This window comes from Arvicola amphibius, chromosome 12 (assembly GCF_903992535.2).
Source record: "Arvicola amphibius chromosome 12, mArvAmp1.2, whole genome shotgun sequence".
NCBI classification, from domain to species: Eukaryota; Metazoa; Chordata; class Mammalia; order Rodentia; family Cricetidae; genus Arvicola; species Arvicola amphibius.
In genome coordinates this window covers 1,126,345-1,148,353 of record NC_052058.2, presented here as the reverse complement: position 1 = coordinate 1,148,353, position 22,009 = coordinate 1,126,345, and the positions used below count along the sequence as shown (strand labels likewise).

Sequence of the window (22,009 nt, the reverse complement as noted above, 5' to 3'; positions counted from 1 at the left end):
GTAAGAGGCAGGCACTCCTGGCAGAACTGTCCATTTTTCCCAGAACAGGTCACAGGTAGCTGGGGAGCACCACAGCAGCCCAACAGTGCTCTAAGGATGTGCACAGAGAGGAAGATGATACTCTCTTCCCTTTGAGACTTCAAGGCTAAGGGGACATTGGACTGATGGATGAGTGGTTTGGCCAGAATAAAATGTGGAAGAACACAGAGAAAGTAAAGAGGGGCTAGACAGCTTGTGTCCCCCATGTCACTTAATATCCAAAGCAGTGGCATTAAAAAATGGGGCCTTTCTCACCCTTAGATGAAATGCTATAGACTGTCAATGACTGCTAAGAGAGAAAGAGAGAGAGAGGGGGGGGGCAGAAGGAGAACACATATAATTTTTCTCTAAACATAAGCTGCCTGATAGGTTATCCAGTTCCAATTGATCAGACCATAACACATGCACAACTGAGCAACTCTAAATGGACTCAGTAGGATATGTATGTATGTATGAAAGTATGCATGTAACTTTATGTAACAATTAATAAAAAAGAAGAGGTCACAAAATAGGGGGGCACAGAATGAGTTGGAGGGGGAGGAAGGGATAGAATGACACAACAGTTTATTGATATTGTGGTTCAAATGTGAAACACCCACAGAGTCTCATGTGCGAATACTTGCTTGCCAGTTGGTGCCTCTGTAAAGGAAGGTTCTGGAAATTCCGAATCGTGAAGCCTGCATGGTTGTGATTGGCCACTCAGGGTGCACTGGGAAGTGCTGCTGGACTCCTGGTTCCAGCCTCACTCTCTGATTCCTGTTCTGCTGTGTGTCACTGTCATACTGCTATGAACTCTGCCATGCCCTGTCCACATTGCTGGTCTGAAACTCTTGGAAGCTACCATTCAAATTAATCTTTCTCTACTTGTTTCTGTCTGTCAGGTGGCTTATAGCAGTCATTCAAAAAGTAACAAAACCAGGAAACTGGTGTCAAAGGTATGAGAATGCTACTTTGATTACACCTGACCACAGGTCTTTGTGTCTTTGGAGCTGGATTGCTGAAGAAATGTGGAAAAGTTTGGAGATGCATCCCAGTTCTAGAAGCCCGATAACGTAAGCAGAGCATAGCGGGTGATGACGGTGGGAAGCCAGGGTACCAGAAGGCTGATGTAAGGATAGCTAGGGAAGGCCAAGCTCATGAAGTTTCAAGTGGACATAAACATGACGTTGGAAACTGGACCAGTGACCATTGGCAATATGTTCTGGCAATGATTTGTCTACACTTTGCCTTTCACCCTTGCCCTGAAAAGTTGAGTGACATTGGATTAAAAACTAACTAGTCTGTTAGAGATTAGTGTCATTGAAGAGCAGCTAAGTACATTTCATTGGAGATTAGGAGAGGTCCCTTGAAGGCATTTCAGGAATTACTCATCTAAAGGCTCCAGTGTATAAAACTTCAAATTGGTCTGAAAGAATTTCCTTTGAAAAGAGAATATTTTACATTTATTACACTTACAAAGAGGCACTTAGGGAAATGTTTTCCTGTGTTCAGCCTCCAAAGCACACCCAGAGGCCTCTGCAACAGTGGTCCAAAGAGGCCTGGCTACTGCCCAAACTAGCACAGAACTTGTCTTTTTTTTTAAACCTAGTACTAGCCTATCAGGTATGCAGAACACAAGGATTATAAGGTCATGGGAATCTCTACCAAGAATCCAGAGAAAGCTTGTGAGCCTAGGCGAGGTGTACTAGGGTCCCATTATCCACAGGACGCTCCTGAGAGAGATTCACGGAGCTGTAAGATTGATGCCCAAGTTGCAGTAGAGACTCCAAGATATTGGAAATGCCAGCAACATGGGATGTCTGCCAAGGAAAACTTGGAGGTAACCCAACAGATAAGACATGGTAAATAGGTGGATGGACTCCCTAAGTCATTGGCACCATACGTGTCCTACATGTTGGATGTGGTGCTATAGGATTTAGTGTTTTCCCTGTTGGCTTTCAGTCTGGCTTTCATCTCATCACCTGGAATAGGAATGTTTGCTTTGTGCCATTGTATTTTAGAAGTATGTATTTTTTTATTTTATTTTATGGGGGCTCATGGTTAAGAGATTGAGTCTTTTAGTAGACAGAGTCTCAGTAGAGAGTTCAAGCTCAAGCTTTAAAATAATGCTGAAGCTGTTAAGATTTGGGATACTTTTGAAGTTATATTTAGTGCCATTTATATTCTGAGATATCTATGAGCCCTTGGGGATTTTCTGGAATGCTACAGTCTGAATTAAAATACCCTTCACCATGTGTTTAGAATGCTTTAAGTTCAGTGAATGGTGCTATTTTGAGTGGTTTGAGCACTGGGTAGTGTGGGGCCTGGTTGGTGAAAGTAGGTTGCTTTGTGTGGTCTTTGGAAGGTTGTACCTGGGCTTCTTCACCCTTGGTTATATCTAGCTCTTGCCGTCCTCTCCTGGTCCAAAATGATGGAAACAGCCTCCACCAATGCTTCTGACCTGGTACACTAAGCTGCACTCTATGCCTTCTCCATCATGATAGAATGAAGTCCTCTGAAATAACGAGTCAGAATACATATTTCCTTCCTGGAGTTGTTTCTGTTGGAGTGATGTGAAAAGTAATTAATAATGCATGCAGCGTGGCCATACCTGAGAAGACCCTAGATGCTTCCGATGTCACTGAGATGACGTCCTAGGGATAAGGTGGATCCTTGAAGGGTGTCAAACAGTATGCTATCAGATAGGCATTTCAAAAAGGAGTCCCCTGGTTCTTGATGGAGGACTCCCATTGGCTAATAAAGAAACTGCCTGGCCCATTTGATAGACCGGCCCTAAGGTGGGTGGAGTAGACAGAACAGGAAGAAGGAAGTGAGGTAGATGGCTCAGTCAGATGCCACGCTTTTCCTAAGTTAGTCAGACCACCGTGCCTCTCCTCAAGGAGACAGACGTGATGAAGCTCCAGCCCAAGATGGATGTAAGCTAGAAACTTCCCGGTAAGACACCACTTCGTGGTGCTACACAGATTATTAGATATGGGTTAATCAAGATGTGAGTAAGAGGCAGAAAATAATGGGCCAGGCAGTGTTTTAAAAGAATACAGTTTCCGTGTAATTATTTTGGATAAAGCTAGCCGGGTGGCGGGACACAGCCCCGCCGTTCCTTCTACAGATTGGTGCCCAACGTGGATAACTGGATCCACAGAAAGCCTGAGAAAGCTTGGGAAAGAATAGAGTAAAGCATGTTTTCTCCGTAGCAGCACTTTCTCGGGTTTGGCTTTGCTTGCTAGAGGCTTCCTGACTCAGCTTTAGCTACAAAACCCTCCATCTCTTAAGAGGTCCTGCTACGAAACATTTAAATGGCGTTGATAAAAGCTGACTGCATGCTTGTTTGTTTTCAGCGGTAGCAGGAAAAAAAGCTGTGTTGTTTTAAAATTCTGGCGTTCTGGTCCGTCCTGCCAGGGCAAACTCTGACTCTTTCAAGCAGGCAGTCCTAACTATGGAGCTTTTGATTGTTGTTTAACACTGTTGCAGCTTGCTTGCTGCCAGGGACCTTGAACCGCCACAGAGTTGTGGTGATAAACATGGCTACAGCCGGTACCTCTGCCATGAGGCTGGAAAGCTAAGGAATGGGCTGGATCCAGCTGCCAAAATTACAGCTTTATTCCTACCAATATTGTTTGGTAAATTAAAGACTCATGTAGTCAGAAAAAGAGATATACAGTAAAAGAAAGATTCAAAGTTGAAGAAAACGTTGAAATGGTTTACAATGTGTTGAAAATATATGTTTAGACTAAGTTAAAGTTTCTTAAAAGTAAAAATAGAAAGAGTATGTTGTTGTGGTGGTACACTAACCTTTAATCCCAACACGTGGGAGGCAGATGGTGGATTGGACCTCTGGTGACTTCAAGGTGTGGGTAAGAACACACCTTTAATCCAAATGCCTGGGATGCAGAGACAGACAGATCTCTGTGAGTTCAAGGTGTGGTAGCGGACACCTTTAATCCCAGCACTGGGAAGCAGAGACAGTTCTGAGAGTTCAAGGACAACCTGGTCTAACAGAGTTATTCCAGGACAGAGATATACAGAGAATGTGTCCTCAAAAAGTAAAAGTAAAAGATAAATGTAAATAGAGGTAAAAATAAAGCCAACCTAAAGATGGAAAATATATGGAGAATCTTGATAATGTATGTTATTATGCTCTCTTTGAATTGTTTGAATGCTGAGGAAGAAGCAACAGCTGCTAAAAGATATTTGTTTATAAATGCTGCTGAACTAATCCACCATAGACATTTTGAAAATACCTTGACTTCAGAATTTGGATCTAAGGATATGATACTTTGGAAAAGAGATTCTCCTTTTGTTTTCACAGAGGATGAGACACTGTGGATTGCTTCTGTCCCAGTATGGTATGATAGACCACGCCCTCCTGAAAGGTTGCTGTGAACACCTTCAGAAAATTACTTTACCCATCTGATGACTGAGATGAACCTGGCACACAAGTTACACCATGAAAGATCTGATTAACAGCGTCCCCATTCAGCATGAAGCAGTTAGGAGAGAAATAACTGCGCCCATATTCCCAAATATTGCTTATAAATATTCTTTTACATTTAAAGGGGGATATGATATAGATATGAATAATTTGCGTTGGTATGGATTTTAAGGTCAATTTTGTTATATGTATATGTATGTTTGATCTTGATTAAGGTATTGTGATTGTGTAGTTCATTTTAAAAATGTAATGTATATAGGTTGTTAATGAATAGTCATCAATAATAGTAAAGCTTGTAGTCATGTTAGTTAGATTTTCTAGATATATAGAGATATATTTAAGTTAAATATGCATTCTTCATATCTTTCAAAGACTATAGAATATGGCATTTTAAATGTTTTAATAACTTAGGGCTTTTCATGACAATGAGACACATCTGCTCCTGGCAGCACCAATCTACTTCAAGAGGAAGATGGGCATCGAAGAGGCTACTTATGGAGTTTGATAGCCATTTGGGCAAGAAATTGCTCTTGCCTGGACATATTGCATAAACTGGACACAGAGAACCCTCAGAGAGAGGATTGCTGAACTGGCCTATAGGTGAGATGATCTCTCTGGGTTCCTGATTCATGAAAGATCTGTGAGACATTCTGCAGGACAACCAGAGATAGTGACCTGAACGTCTTTGAAATTTCCGGCTTCATGGGAAAGTCTGCTGGATACTGTGGGCCTATAGGCCGAAGATAGATGCCCCAACAATACAAAAGAACTTTGGGTGACTGTCCAGGCAGTGAGATGTCTCTATCATTTCTAGAGTTTGGAAATTGCATATTTCTTATTTACTTAGGTAATATTGTGTCCTTCTGGAGTCTTTGATGGAGTTGAAGAAGAATAGATAGTTATAGTTGTTTTCCTTTGTTATGATAAAAGATAAAGTAGATATAAATATTGTAACTGTAATTCTTACTTGATAACTGTTTTGTTATATGTAATTTTACTATGTTAAAGTTAAAGCCTTTCTTTTTTGTTTAAACAGAAAAAGGGGAAATGATGGAGGACTCCCATTGGCTAATAAAGAAACTGCCTGGCCCATTTGATAGACCGGCCCTAAGGTGGGTGGAGTAGACAGAACAGGAAGAAGGAAGTGAGGTAGATGGCTCAGTCAGATGCCACGCTTTTCCTAAGTTAGTCAGACCACCGTGCCTCTCCTCAAGGAGACAGACGTGATGAAGCTCCAGCCCAAGATGGATGTAAGCTAGAAACTTCCCGGTAAGACACCACTTCGTGGTGCTACACAGATTATTAGATATGGGTTAATCAAGATGTGAGTAAGAGGCAGAAAATAATGGGCCAGGCAGTGTTTTAAAAGAATACAGTTTCCGTGTAATTATTTTGGATAAAGCTAGCCGGGTGGCGGGACACAGCCCCGCCGTTCCTTCTACAGATTCTATGAGGTGACTCTGTCTAGAGCAGACAAACTAGACACAGGGAAACTGTCAGTAGACTCATTCAACAATCAGGCGAGGGATGGTCACAGTCCATGATGTAAAAGATGCATCCTACCCAGTAGGTGTTTGCAGCCAGTACTCAGATCATTATTCTGGAATCTCTCTTGAAAGGCCTGTATGCTACAGGCTTGTTTTCCCAAGTTTTCCCTTGGGAAGTGGTAATGCCTATGAGAGGGCCTAAGTGTGGGGTCTTCAGATGACTGGGAATCAACCTTCAGTGCAGATCAAGGAACCCTCACCTCTTTATCTCTTTTGTGCTTAGCCATGGTGAGTGGCTTGACTCTCTATTCACTCCCAGCACAATGCACTGCTTCATAAAAGGCTCTGAAACAGCAGGGTCAGTTTATAATGCATTAGGACCTTCCAGACTGTGAGCCAAATAAGCCTTTTTCTTTATAAGTCAGTGGTCTCAGGTGCTTGTAAGAATAAAGGAAAGCTGAGCAAAAGACAGCAGCTAAAGACGCTGCATAGCCAGCAGACACTGTGTCCAGGGAGGACAGCAGGTAGAGGCTACATGGCCAACAGACACTGTATCCAGAGAGGGCAGAGGGGAAGACTACATGCCAACAGACACTGTATCCAGAGAGGGCAGTGGGGAAGACTACATGGCCAACAGACACTGTATCCAGAGAGGGCAGTGGGGAAGACTACATGCCAACAGACACTGTATCCAGAGAGGGCAGTGGGGAAGACTACATGGCCAGCAGACACTCTGTCCAGAGAGGGCAGAGGAGGAGATTACATGGCCAATAGACACTGTATCCAGAGAGGGCAGAGGGGGAGACTACATGGCCAAGAGACACTGTATCCAGATAGAGGCAGGGAGGAACCTAAATGGCCAGCAGACACTCTGTCCAGAGAGGTCAAAGGAGTAGAATAAATGGCTAGCAGACACTGTGTCCCAAAGAGGAAAACAGCAGAAGCTGAGATGGGGTTGAAAATAAAGCTATAGAATTGGAATACATCTCACTCCCCCACAATTGACCATCTACAGCCTCAGGGGCCGTAGAGAGCCAGGGCAACTCTGAAAACACCAAAAAGCCAAGGCCAGAAAGCACATTGAAGAATTTGGCTTTTATTTTTAAAGCTAGATAATAATTATCTCATTTTAACATTCCTTAAAATAGTATGGCTTTTATTTCCCTTCACAAGGAAGTTTAATAATTTCTTATGATACTGTGCTATTTAATTGTTAATTACATCATTATTTTATTATCCAGAAATGAGGAACGCTTGGTGTGCCTTAGCAGTTTTGAATTCCAGAGGGGAAAGAAATTGGGTCGTTAACCTTTTTTTTTTTCAATAAAAGGAAAAAATACCTTAAGCCAGCCCATTCTTTGCCTCGTGGTCTTTTTTTTCTTTTCCAGCAAGTGCTGCATGATAAAGTAATTGTATAATTAGGAATAAATGGCTTATAAGCATGATACCTTATTTTGTTGTTAAAAGGTTTAAGCATTCTGTATCTCTTAAAATGCATTCAATTTGAACCAAGAAAGAAAAGAGGAACATAACATAACACTAAATAAGTCTGTGGCCCATGGTAGCCCCATTGAGAGGGTTCCCACACCCTCATTCTCAACAATGAACACATTTCAGGAACTTGCAGAATGGTGTGAGCATTGCCTTCAGCTCTTGTTTTGCAGGGCTGGTTTTGGCAGTTCCCATTTGTGTCTTCCTCTAAGCAGATAATGGAAGGACTAGATACAAAGCTGATGAGCCACAAAGATACATTGTTTTCTCTTTATGATGGCCTCAGCTGAGGAGGCTTAGACTCTGCGGCTGTTTTGTTCTTGTGTCAATCATAGTCATGGGTGTAGTACACTGGCAGCTTTTACACATTTGCTTAATAAATTAGCATTCTGTTCTGATTGATTCACTGGGTGGAAACATCAAATTTACATGTCAAGTAGAAGAGGGAAGAAGGGAGGAACACAAGGCATAGAGAAGTAGAGGCAACAATTCCAGTCTATTACAGTCTGCTGGGAAAAGAAGAAAAAGAGAATTTTCATTTCATTCTAAATCAGGGATTGGTGGATAGGAATGAACCAAGTGGAGGGGGAAACATTTACTCTTTTTTTCTTTTTTTGTAGGATGCTAGCCTATTTGATCCTGCTAAGGTGTGGCAGTTTAGAAGACCAATGTCTCTGCCCACTTGCCACGAGGAGCATTGGAAAGACCTTTCAAAGTGCCTGCCAGTTTTTTGCATCTGAATAAAAGAAGCATTATGCCTGAAGGATCCATCATTCTCAGGGGTACTGGGACAAGAAAATGACATAACAGATGTGAGCACATTTAGAAAGTAAAAGCAATGTATAAATGCTGGAGAGTCTTCGTTTTTATTGCACATATCCATCTCATCCTGCCATGTTCTGACAGCATTGGTCCTATTAGCTCCATGTATTATAATAATCCATTATTGGCACAATCAGCCTTGGGTGGTAGCAGCTGGCCTTGACTATTAGAATAGAAATGGGTGGGAGAGATGATGGATGAAGTGTGGTTCTGAAGAAAGGAGACTAGTTAGTGTGTACTACCTTTCAGGGCCAGTTTAGTCCAAGTCCTGTGACTTCCTCCCAGGGAACCCAGGTCTCTATGAGGCCAGCTTGACAGATCAGGCTTGGTGGCCAATGTCTTAGCACTTGATAAAGTCATGCCACTTACTAACAAAGGAGTCTGCATAGACTGAGTGATATACTAAGGGAATTGCCGTGTTAGAGGATGCTGGCATCTTCAAGTGCCAGCTAGTGACAATGGTTTTATAGCAGCGCATGACAGAAATTTGGATCCAAATGGGTCAAAGTTGTCTCCGTGAAATGTACATTTACAGAATTAGGGGAGCACCTTTCTACTTCCAGAGAGTGACAGTTCAACCATCAACAAATAGATATATCATCAGGTGGATGCTAGAGAAAGAAAGGAAAGGAGTATGGGCAAACCAGTTCTCAGTATAGAGAGAGCCTGGTCTTCTGGAAGTCCAGACAATGGTATCTAAACACACCCTGACCTGTTGATGAGCCTCTCATCCTGATTCTGAACCAGACCAAAGTCCTTAGTCTCAGACAGTTTCCTTGTGAAAATAGCTGTGTAATCCTCAGTACTCAAGTGTCCCAGACAGTTTTTTGAAGCAGAGAGACTTGAAATTGAACATCAAGTTCACACACATTTTTTTTTTACAAGATCAGTTCTTTTCTTTTAGGTATGTATGCCTTCTTTCTCCTCCACTCCGTCTTTTCTATCCTATCATTAAGAAATTGCTTTTAAAAATTCACAACTTTTTTTTTGATATTTTGGATTTCTTTTCCAAGAATCCTGTAAAAATATCTCTTGTTTGCCTTGAAGGGAATTGAATCATTTCCTCAGACCTATGGATCATCCTTAAAGACTTGAATTCATCTAGGTATTTTTGGAGGCAGCTGCTTTGCTTGCCTCTTATTTGAGTGCTTGTTATCAGAAGTGGTGTCTCACATGACCTCTGTGCGGGTTGTTGTGTGGCCCAGATGTACATCTGTCAGCACACCCTTCACAGGTAGCTCAGTGGTGTCCTTCATAAGTTGCCTTCTGGCCTCCTTTGAAGAGGGCGAGAATTTCTACAAACCAGCATACTGCCCATTCCCAATCCTAGTTCTCTTCTTTAGAGCTGTGCATTCTTTCCCAAAACATAAAAGTCCTGATAAGGTACACACATGCATTTTAAGCTAGTATTAGTCATCAATACCTCAAAGTGTATTCTTTGATTCTTACAATACAAGGATTTTTTTTTTTAATTTTAGGAGGAGGGAGATTGAGAGGTAGAGTCAATAAGCAGTGAGTAAAGAGAACTTTCTCCTCCCAAGAAGCACGAAGAGGAAAAATGAGTGTAAGCTAGGGAGTAGGAGACACAGGACTCTCTCATCCTCCAACGGTGTTGTCCTGTTTGGAATATCTGCTTTTGATGTGTCCTTTCCCAGCTTATTTATAATTGGAAGAGGCTTGTATTTAAACAAAGGGGTGGGTTTTCCACTACATAGCTTGTGGATAATTTAATGGCTTTCATTTCTTGAGCATTCATTCCAGCATTTATGAATTCTTCATATGAATTGTTCCCTTGAATCCTTTCACAGACTCTCGTGAGGTTCATAGCATCACTATCTTCATTTTGAAGATAAGGAAACTGATGCCTAGAGAGATTTAATAAACTGCTTACAGTCCTGCAGTGAAGACACCATCATCCAGGGATGAAACTCCACGATAAATTTAAGGGATAGAAGCAGGTCCCAACAGCAGTGAATCTGGGAACTGAGACGCAGGCCCTCTGCCTCTTCAAACTCCTCATCTAGTAGTTTTTTTCTCAGTTTTATAGCCCTGTTTGAGTTTTCTGGTGATGTTTTTAAACTACTCAGATATTGGGTGCACTTAGTGATTTATTTCTGGCTTGCTGTCTCAATATCTGGTCCCTGTCCTACTCCATGCAACACATAGTTTGCTGTGTGTATGTGTGTGTGTGTGTGTGTGTGTGTGTGTGTGTGCGTGTGCGTGTGCACTTGTATTGTGAGATGGAAGGTCTCCCAGTGACCTGGGACTCGCTCCTTCTGCCAAGCTATTTTGGGATTTCAATCATGTTCTACCATCCCTACATCTTTTTTTTTTTTCCTTCTTTTTTACTTTTTGAGACTGGATCTCACTGTGTAGTTCTGACTGTCCTGGAACTCGCTATGTAGACCATATTGGCCTTCTTCCCAGTGCTGGGATTAAGGATTTGCCACCATGCCTGACTCCTCCCTGGATCTTGTTGAGATGAATTTTCAGATCCCCATTCTTGTGCAGTAAGCACTTTATCTATGCAGCAGTTCCCAGACCCTAAGAGCTTGAATTCAGCTGCCGAGGACCAGCACTTCTAGTCAGCATGATTAGAGTTTAGCTCAACCACGTTTTTGAGGTCTGGATAGTACCCACAGACAGGCGCCACTACTACGGCCACGTCATCCTCTTAGACCTGAGTTCAGAGGTCTAGTCTCGGGTACTGCTAATGCCAAAGAGATACCAGAGCTAAGTTGCCAAGAGCACTTGACAGGCTGAACAAGCAAGCATCAGCCTGCTGGTCCCAGAGACCTACTGAAGTCCCCTTGGCTGCAGCAAACACTCCTCATAGCATGGTCCATCACTTCAATAAGTTTTTTGACAATTTCTAAATGTGTATAGACACAACCTGCCTACCTTTCCATTCATGTATTCCCCCAGAGCATCTGATTTTCTGCATGGCAGGAGCCAGGCATTCACCCACCCTGCTTCCCATTCTAACGCATTTCACGATTTGGTTGCTTTGGTTGCATTTCAAAACGACACATCTGATCAGTTCTTTAGTAATATTGATGCTTTGCCCTTTCAAATGTGTCATTTGATTTTCTGATGTTTTTCTCCATCTGCTTTGGTAACGCTTTCATTTAGCTGCATCTTTTTATTGAGTCCCTGCAGGTTTACAGAAAAGAATCTGACTTTAGGGTATTTTATTTTAAATTTTTTTTGCTCTAACGTACCCATAACTCTGCCTCCACCAACCCGCTTCCTTCCCTTCCCCCTCTTCTGCCAGCTCACCTCCTTACCCTTGCTTCAAAACACTGTGAATAAATTCCTCACTACAGGGCTTCAAACACTGGCCTTTCCCCCCCTCATATTTAAGTATTTCATTGTGTAAGGCCCATTGCCTTGCTTCAGCTGTTCCCTGTGGATTCAATCAAAGAACAATTTTTAAAAGTGGGTATGGGGAGCGGGCTGATATTTTGCATTTCTGACATGTTTTTATTGCCCTGGTTGAAGACATTTCTAAATAGGAATTCCAAACTTTCTGAGGCAGAAACAAAAGCCCAGTCCAGTAAGTTCTTGTCTCGCTGTCTGACTTCTCCTGCTTTCTCTCATCAGCTCCGATCTGTTCTCCCATGTTCTTGGCAGGTTAATTTCCACATTTCTGCTCTCTTAACCTCTTTCTCGAGTACAGTAAACGCAGATGTTAGAGGGTAGAGAGACTGGATGAAGTAAAACACACAACAATTCATTTCTTGTGAAATATCCGAAGAAAGCTGACGGATGGAGTCAAATAAAAATAAAACTTAGTTTTCTTTTTATAATTGTCATCGCAGATTGCTGTAAAACCTTGGATATACAAAAAGACTATGTAATCCATGAGATCTCTCCCTCGGGTGTGAAAACTCACCAACATAAGCTCACTCAGGCTAAGAGCACGTTCTTAACAAAAGAGATATAAATAGGCTGCGGTGGCAGTCAGCCTGCTGGGGCTGAGAATTGCGTTGAAGAAGTCTCCAGGTGTGTTTGTGAAGATTCTCTAGATTAGATTAATTGAGGATAGTACACCCACCCCGAAGGTGAGTGGCACCATTCCATCGCCTGGAAGTTCTATATTGAACAAGGAAAAAGTGAGCTTAGCACCAGCTTTTCCCTCTCAGTACTTACTGGGTTTGGAAGCAAGATGCCCATTTGTCTTATAGTCCAGCCGCCGTGACTTTACCACCGTGATAGATTCTACTCTTGAACCACAATCACCCCTTCTTCCCTCAACTTACTTTCCCCAGGCATTTTGTTACAGTAGTGAGACAGGAGACTGAAACAAGGGCCATGAGGTATAAGTTACAATTGGCAACTTGTTTGCTTCATTAGGAAGAATTTATAAAAATCATTAGGCTGGACCCTGTGGTATAGGCTGTCATTCTATCATCCCAGCTGCTCGGGACACTGAGGCAGGAAAATCTAAAGTTGAAGAGCTGCCCAGGCTACAATGAGTTCAAGGCCAGTCTGGGCCATTTAATGAGACCCTCACAAAGTAAAGAAAGTAGAAAGAGGATTGTAATATTGCTCAGCAATAAAGAACTCACCTGGCTCCCAGGGGTTATGAAAGAAAATGGGAGGGGGAGAAAGCATAAAGAAGAAAGAAAAGAAAAAAAAAACCATCCATCTTCCATGGTGGAAAACAAGAAAACAGGTCCAAGGGGCCAGGCCTCAGCATCAGTACCAACCAAGACTGTCACTAGGTTGCTCAACTTCCTCTCTGAAGAGGTTTTACTCCTACAGCAGCTCCAGTCACTTGTGAAGAGGGTGAGTATGTGAAGTTTAGCCTATAGATGACAGTGCATACTTTACTTCCCAACTTAATTCCATACCTAAGGAGAAAATTGAGACTACCCATCTAGTAAGATGGAGCATGTTAGAAATGGCGCTACAGACCTTGCCCTCCTGAGCAGCCAAACAATGTGCTGTGAGCTCAGTCGGTGTTGTTATGTGAGCACAAAACAGCAGTTCTCCCAGGGACGCAGAAGTACACAGACACAAGTGCATAAACCCCAGCTTGTTACATAAGGGAGGTGACCAGCTCTGCACAAAGCAGCAGAGAATCAGCAGTGCAGGCAGAATTTTCCTGTCCTGACTGCCCGGTCCTAAATAAACACACAGAGGTTTAATTACAAATGCTCAGCTGATAGCCCAGGCTTGTTATTAGCTAACTCTTACATTTAAATTAGCCCATTTCTATTAATCCATGTATTGTAACATGGCTCAGGGCTTTACCTGTCCTCTAGCATGTCTTGCTTCCTGGGTAGCTGACTTGGGTCTCTCTGCCTCAGCCCTTCTTCCTCCTAGCATTTTCAGTTTGACGTTCTCCCCTAGCCTTATTCTGCATTATTATAAACCAATCAGCTTTTTTTTTATTAACCAATGAGAGTAATGTTTTCAAAATGCACATATATATATAATGCTATATATAATGTATAATATATATATATATATTATACATTATATATAGCAGTCTGGTATCTTGGATGTTTCTTGGGATATTAATGAGTGCAGACTGATGCTTCTATGCTTGCTGGAGCTCATGCTCCCAAGTGCCCTGGATGCCAGCTATGGAGCTATGGAAGTCTTCCTTTGTCCTGCTGGCCTTCAGCCTTGCTTTGGCCATATCTTTCCTTTCTGTGCTACAGTCTAGCCACTGAGTGTCAGACATATGCAATTTTTCTCTTTCATATTTACATTCTCAGAGCTAAAATTCCTTTGGATATTAGAACAGACTTTGAACTTGCATTTTTTTTTGAAAGATGCTGGAACTGTTAAGGCCCTGAAGACCATGGTGATAGACTAAATGTATTTTGCATTATGGGGTGGACATGAGCCTTTGGAGCTCCGTGGTAGAAGGTTCTGATTTGAATGTCTCCACAAGCTTGCATGTAGGTCACAGGAAGTGTTGTATCATAATCTGATTCCTTCCTACATTCTCCTTCTAATTGCTGGCTGCTAGAAGGTGAGCATCCCTGCTCTTTCCAGGACCTCTGTCATGGTTTTCTGTCTCACCATGGAGCAGAAACAATAGAACCAACTGACCATGGACAGAACCCTTCTTAATAAAGAGCCCAAATAAATCTTTCCTCTTTTTTGTTTTTTTTTAAATTTATTTATTATGTATTCGATATTCTCTGTATTCTGTCTGCATATATGCCTGCAGATCAGAAGAGGGCACCCAATCTCATTACAGATGGTTGTGAGCCACCATGTGGTTGCTGGGAATTGAACTCAGAACCTTTGAAAAAACAAGCAGTGGTCTTAACCACTGAGCCATCTCTCCAGCCCTAAATCTTTCATCTTTTTAAAGTATTTCTCTGAGATATTTGTGATCTTGATAAAACAAAGACAAGAATCAAAAATGAAAATTAGTAATACTGTGCTCCATTGGTCTTATCTTTCTACTTGACTACTTTGTTAATAACAGACCTGAATTTATTTCTAACTTAGGCTTCAGTTTTTCCATCTGAATCTTCAATCAGTTTATAATAAAGCCCAGGAAGTTTTCATTCCTTGCTGTGCCCCACACAATGATACTCCAACCTCATTTTTCTCTCTTCTTTGTGTATATATGTGTTTGCGTACTCGTGTGTACAGATACAAGTACATATGGAAGCCAGGGGTAGACATTGGGTATCTTCCTCAAGCACTCTTTGCCTAGTTCTTTGACACAGGATCTTTCATGGAACCAGGTCTTCCCTGTCTCAACTAGACTACCTGACCATCAAGCTCCAAGGGATCTGCCTGTCTCTGCCTTCCCAGTGCTGGAGTTACATGGGACATGCCATGGAACATGACTTTTCATGAGTTCTAGGAACCCAAACACAGGGCCTTATGCTTATTTAGCAAGCACTTTGCCAACTGGGCTATCTTTCCAGCCTCATATTTTTCTTTTATTCTTTTGTCCCTAGCTGTCTCTCCTTATTTCCCAGCATTTAGGTGGAAAGAGAGAGCTATTTCCAGCAAGTTGTCCTCCGACCTCTAGGAATGTGCAGGAATGTACATGTGTGTAAACACACACACACACACACCAATAAATTTAGCAATACAAGTAAATAAAATAAATTTAGTACAAGTAATTTTAGCAATAATAAAACTTTTCTATAATTTCTCCATCAAGGATGAAATTTATTGTAGGGGCCTTAAAAACAAAACCAAAAGAATATCCAGCTATAATAATTTTCTTTTGGAAAGACGGAAAACGCATCTGAAATGTTCAGTCTACTTTTCTCTTTTTGCAAAAAGAGAAATACAGTCCCTCTCACAGCATCTTCTGGACTACTTACGAGGTCTTTGCCTAAGGATCTCACGATGGACTGTTCATGTTTCTTTCTCATCACTTTTTTTCCAGACTTCTCATACTGGAACATTAAATCCCTATTCAGCTGAAAGGAGACTTGGCTAATTTCTCCGTACTCAGAGTCTTTGAAGTTCAAAGCATCTAGATTTCTCCCCAGTATGTGGTGACATAAATTCTTTCTCCCAGCCTTTTAACAGCTGAAATTCTTTTAGCTGGTATATCACGACTCCAAAAGACAGTCTTCCTAATGACACTTTTGAATGTGCATCAAAAAGCCCCTGTGTGTGTTCCAGGACCAGCAGCATCACCCAGAAAAAACAAACTACAATGTATCTACTGTAGGAATCTTTGAATTATATGGAGATTCTTCTGCAATTTCCTAAGAAGAAAGCATGAATATTCTGTCTTTATGGTGCCAATGAGATTAGGGAGCAGACAAATGATTGCTTCTTTCTGTAACAGCGAGAGAAGATTTGTCTAGTTTTGATTTGTTTTAATTATGAGTAAAGTGAGATCTATGTGTGATTATTTGACGTAAGATTACTTGTTTATCTTTGAAATATATTTTTTAATTTTATGTTTGCTCGTGTTTGTCTGCATGTAGGACTGTGTACTCAAGTGTATCTGCTGCCCGCAGAGGCCAGAACGGGATGTCAAGTCCTTGGATATGGAGTAACAGAGGGTTGTAAGCCTTGTAAGTGGGTGCTGGAAATCAAAACCCAGTCCTCTGCAGGAGCATACGGGCTCTTGACTAGGTAATCTCCAGTCCTGCTTGCATTGTTTTTCACACTCACTTATTTGATGTCCTCTTTGGTTGCTTGCATTTTGTAAACTGCAGGCAAGTCTTCTTACTGTGATCTTTTCTTCCCAATGACAGACAAGGGAGTCCCCAGCAAGATATTTTACAATTGGGGCTTTTGACTAGCTTGCTATTTTTAAGCACCAAAGGGCTTGCTTGGAGCTAAGATTATGCATGGCCCTAAAAATAATTTCTCACAATCTTATGAACTAAATGGACATACAATACGAGTGTTTCCATTTTTTAAATGAGGGAATTGAGCTGCACACTGAGTATCTTTTGTCTAGAGCGACATAATATTGAATTTATGGCCTATCCAGCCCCCACACCGAGTATTAGTCTAAGATGACTTTTGCTTCCTGTAAAGCTGGAGGATGGCAGAGGCACAAATGCTCACTATTTCCAAACACCAGCTTGCCACTCTTTTGTTGGGGATCAGGAGCCTCTTCACTGCAGGTGTGTTGGCATTATTCTTTGATTAATCAGTGCTGGACAGGGCTTCTGGCTAATCTCATTAGCTAATAGTGCTTCTGGGTAATTAGCATGATATGTGTAATTATCCTCAGATTTTTAGGGCTTTTTTTCCACTTCGACAACATTGGTATGTGTTTCATGCTTTGGAGAGTCATGGCCATCTGAGAGAGTAAAATTCCCAAAACTTTTCACATCAAGAGAGCCCATCCCACAGTGGGATTGTCCAAATTCTACCTGTTAAGAACACTTACACTTCCAGAAATTTCTCAAGTGCACACACACACATACATACACATATTCACGTATACATGTATATGCACACACATATACATACATGTTCACACATACACATGTACATACATACACATACATATACATATACAAACAACAAAAATACATGCACATATACATGTACATACACATGCAGCCCAATGAAATGAAATCTAGAATTACTCCCAGAACTTTATAAATTGGCTAAAGTCACTAGTCTCTAGTCGTATCAAACAGGATTCAACTGTACATATCACAAAAGAAATAAAAGAAAAATATAAAACAATCCACAAGGCAGAGAGCACAATGAATATTATGTTAAATTATGGTAAATATTTGGTTCTTTAAAAATCCATTCTTTTATATATAAGAAATGTGAAATGTGGTTTCCAGTCTCATTTCTGCCACGGTCTAATCTTCTGACATTGAAACCCATTGATACTTTGCTGTATTGTGAATATTTAATATCTTCTTTAGGCTTGAGTATTAAACATTTGTCCTTAGCTGATGGCACTATTTTGGTGGTAGTAGAAGCTTTTGGAAGCAGGGCCTGGCTGGAAGAGGTGGATTAGAGGTATGTGTTCTTGGAGGGGTACCTTGTCCTTGACTCCTTCACAACTGACTTTCTGCTTTTTGTCTCATGAGAGAGCAGCTCTTTTTAAAGGCAAGCTGTCTGGTCAGGATATCCTGCCCAAGTGCATGCAGACACTTGAAAACTCGTACCAAACTCACTGAATCTCTAGCCAGAAAAATCCTTGCCCTTGAAGTTCACATACTTTGGTCACAGTCACATGGAAGTAGCTTGTAGAATACCCAGACTATGGGCCTGTAGAATGAGAAAGACCGTTTGTCCAGTTTGTGATAAATTCCCACTGTGGGCCTGTGCTGCCAGGAGAAGCCTGGAGCAAGAAGGCTCAGCTGCTGAGTTTGCTGCCCCACCAGGTTAAAACTGTGTGACTTCTAAAAAAAAAAAAAAAACCCTTTCAGATTCAGTGGCCTGTGACTCTCCTCTTCCCATACTTCCTTCCAAGACCCACAGGAAGAGGGGATGTAGGGAGAACGTGCAGAGAAGCAAAGCAATGAAGATGCTTCAACCCTGGCGTCCTTCAGGAGACAGGGAAGCTCTTCATTGTGGCTTCCTTTTTCATCATAACTACATCCATCCTGTGCTGGAAAGAGGGATCGTGTGTGTTTGCTATACCTTCTGTCTTTTTCTGGGTACATGTCTGGGTCCTTTCTCTTATCTCAATAGAGCATCCAGCCTCACTGGGCCAAGAGCACACATCCGCAGATACAGAGCAGCCACCCTCCCCTGTGGCATCTCAGCCATTTGATTTCAAGGCAGTTCAGCAACCTTGACCAAGCCAATGTTGTCAGGTAAATAACCTGGGTCTAATGTCCTCAGAACGAATTGTCCTATTATGGAAACTGATCATGGTTTGTTATGGCCTAAACAATCTGGAGTTCTATTTTTTTTAAAACCAGAAGGCATTCTTGTCTCCATAGCACCCATTCCTCAGGGAGAAGCATTCACTTTGGCTCAGAAGAAATTTGCTGCAAAAATATATTATTGTCCAGCCAGTGGCCTCTCATTTAGGTGTTGAGGTCTGGGGCAGAAGCATTTACTACTGTCTCATGTGAGCCAAAAGCGTATTTCTATAAATAATCAATGCAACAGCAAATGTATTGTGTTTTATTTTCCTTCTAACCTGCCTCAGTAATAATCTCAACGAGAAAGGAAGCTCTCCTGTTCTTTCTTATACCCCCCTGCTCCTCCTTTTAAAAGCGATCATCCCTTGAGTGTTAAAGGGAGACAGGAATAGAAATGGTGACGCTTTTCTTTCTGTTACATGATAAAGATAAAGGGGACATTCGAGCGCCTACAAAGCACAAGGAAGGACAAGAAGTCAGCTAGTGTTTTCTGTTCCTCAGTCATGGTATGAAGAGGGATTCTTTCCTTTATTCTTCAAATTCTGCAAATGAGAGATGTTGGATGGCTCTCTAAATAGCTAAGCGTCGCCGCATTTATAGTGTTATTATTATTTTTATGTGTGCTATTTTCCCTTAGCAATAGAAAGAAAATAAATCGTCTTTTCATTGCCAGTTCTATTTTTGTTGAGGGCTTAACTAGAAGATATATCTAATCATAATGAGCAGAGCATAAAGAATATTAAGATTAAAAGAACTTATATTTTCCTTTATCCTCTCAACCATCCCCAGATGGATTTCCTAGGGGTTGCCTTCTAAATCTTCTTGCACAGTGAGCTGTAAATCCCAGACCCAGCAAGCTCTGGTTTGGCTGAACATAGCCTTTCATGTACAATATGTACAGCCTGAATAATGGTAGAAAATTATTCAGAAGATAATTACAGCAATTGATCTTGAGATGTTTTGTAGCTTTCTTCATAGATCATTCTTCAAAGCCTTTTGGAGAAATGGTGTCTATGAACGCTGCCAGAAGCAAAAAGCTTCTAGGGACTAATGTACAGTAAATAGCCTATGAGAGTAGTCGTTGCTTTAGAAGGAAGGCCAGAACCTCAGATAACTAAGGTCGGAGTTCAAAGACAAATGAATGAACATCATGATTATGGCAGTCCCTGTATGCAGTATAGAACTTGGCACCTTCCTCTAGCAACCCAGGTGCTGCATAAAACCCAGTCTGTAAGTACACATTGATTCAGACTTGCTCACAAACTTCCATGATACTTTTGAATGAAGTGGAAAGGAAGGGAGCTTTCAACTTGTATTACAGATAAAGAAAATAATGGTGAAACCCAGTCTGTCTCACCAAGGTGACCATGCAGACCAACAGCATCCCAGGAGAGCAGTCTCCTGACCATTAGTCTAGCAGACTCTGTGGAGCTCCCCTTGGCTCTCAGTAACCTCATGCAAGAAGAAATTGCATTCACCCTTTGGGGAAAATGCCACAGGAACTCTGAAGGTTCACATCTCTCCTACCAGGAAGATAGGATTAGAATCCCCATCTCTACTGTTAGTACCATCTTCATATATAACATCAACAGATCCACAGAGATGGAGAAGTTCACACACACACACACACACACACACACACACACACACACACACACACCTCCTTGGGGACACACAGAGAGATGGAAAGTCATATCCATGTACAAATACCTCCATGGATACACTTGGATTGACAGACACATGTATATAGGCATGTATCTCTATGTTCACACATACAGAGTAGGACTAATACATTACACATATGCACACCTCTGTGGATATACCCAGAGATAGATAGATAGATAGACTCATACCTCCTTGTAAACACAGATGTGAACAGACAGATAACACCTCATGGACATACAGAAATGGACAGACAGATAGATATACATCTCCATGGACATGTGTTGCAGGAGACTGCCTGTTTGTTCTCAGTCCTGAAATAATCACACAGAAATCATATTTATTTTCAATACTGCTTGGCCAATAGATTAAGTGTATTTATGGCTAACTCATATATTAAATTAACCCATCTCCATTAATCTGTGTATCGCCACAAAGCTGTGGCTTACCAGGTAAAGTTCTGGTGTCTTTGGGGGGGGGGGGGAGGGCAGGCTACATAGCTTCTCACTGACTCTGCCTTCTTTCTCCCAGCATTCAGTTTAGTTTTCCCTGCCTAGCTAAGTTCTGCCTTGCTATAGTCCAAAGGAGTTTCCTTATTCATTAGCCAATAAAAGCAACACATAGACAGAAGGACCTCCCACACCAGACATGTACAGAGATACTGGAAAGACACACATGCACGTATGAACACCTCCATGAACACACAGAGGTACAGAAAAAGACAGACATCTCCACAAACCTACCCAGAGACTGATAAAACACCATGGGCACACAGAGAGGTAGGCAGTCAGACACCATCACCATGCTGTGTAGACAGACAGACAGACAGACACACGCACCTGCATCCTTTCCTTTGTTTTTTCTCGATGACCTTGCACCAGGCAGGGGACAAATAGGCAGCTGAGCCACTGTAGATGTGTTGGCACAGAAATCAAGAGAGATTGTTATTTTATAAACAGCTCCACTAGGATTGGTGAAATGAAGGGGCGTGGTCGATCAGCAATTATGATTAACCAGACTAGCTTTAATATATAATATTCAGCTTTAATAAAGGAAAGAAAAGGGAACTTACAAAAGCCAAGGTTCCAGCGAGGAGTGCAGGAAATAAAGAGAGCAAAAACAAAAGCACACCGATCTTTTAAAGGTATTTTGAGCCCCGGAGGGGTCACGCCCCTCAGACAAGGGATTGGTTAGCTCCCCATCGGTGAAATCCATTGTTTCAGGAAGCTGTGAGCACTAGGAAGAAGGTGCAGTGAAGACAGGAACATCCTTTCTGGACGGCACCTTGTTTTCAGAGATTCTGAGACCTACAAATCCAGTTGTAGCTAATCTTCTCAACTCAAACAATAAAGTGGGGTTCCATTTTGTGTCCCAGACACCTGTTGTGATGCCTCCTCACTAGAATAGTTTACTCCTAATTACATAAATATTGTAATAAACATTGTGTGCCATATGTTTTATAACTTATATTTATGTCACTACATAAATATTTTATGCTATGCACTTTAGATTATTTTTAAACTAAAATATTTTAATTGAATTGACAATTTGACTTTTGATTAACTTAAATGAGGCCTGAGTAACTGGAATTGTTACATGAAAGAAAAATTTGTGTTTGAGAAACAAATCATGGAAATGAAGTGGTGACAGGCTTAATCTAGTCAGGGAAACAGAAATGGCTGAAATCAGGCCTGTAACCATTAATTGGCAACTAGCAGCCCCTATCTCTACTTTTTAACAAAATGCTTTCTTTTTTTTCTACTTTTTTTACATCT

The 22,009-nt window shown here is 41.5% G+C and overlaps 1 long non-coding RNA gene across 1 annotated transcript; it reads left to right on the top strand.

Annotated features, from left to right (window-relative positions):
• The first annotated feature begins 631 nt into the window (after positions 1 to 631).
• Positions 632 to 8,303, top strand: LOC119828053. The gene is made up of 2 exons (XR_005287745.2): positions 632 to 1,091; positions 8,070 to 8,303. It is a non-coding gene; the product is annotated as an uncharacterized LOC119828053 (long non-coding RNA).
• The last annotated feature ends 13,706 nt before the right edge of the window (positions 8,304 to 22,009 follow it).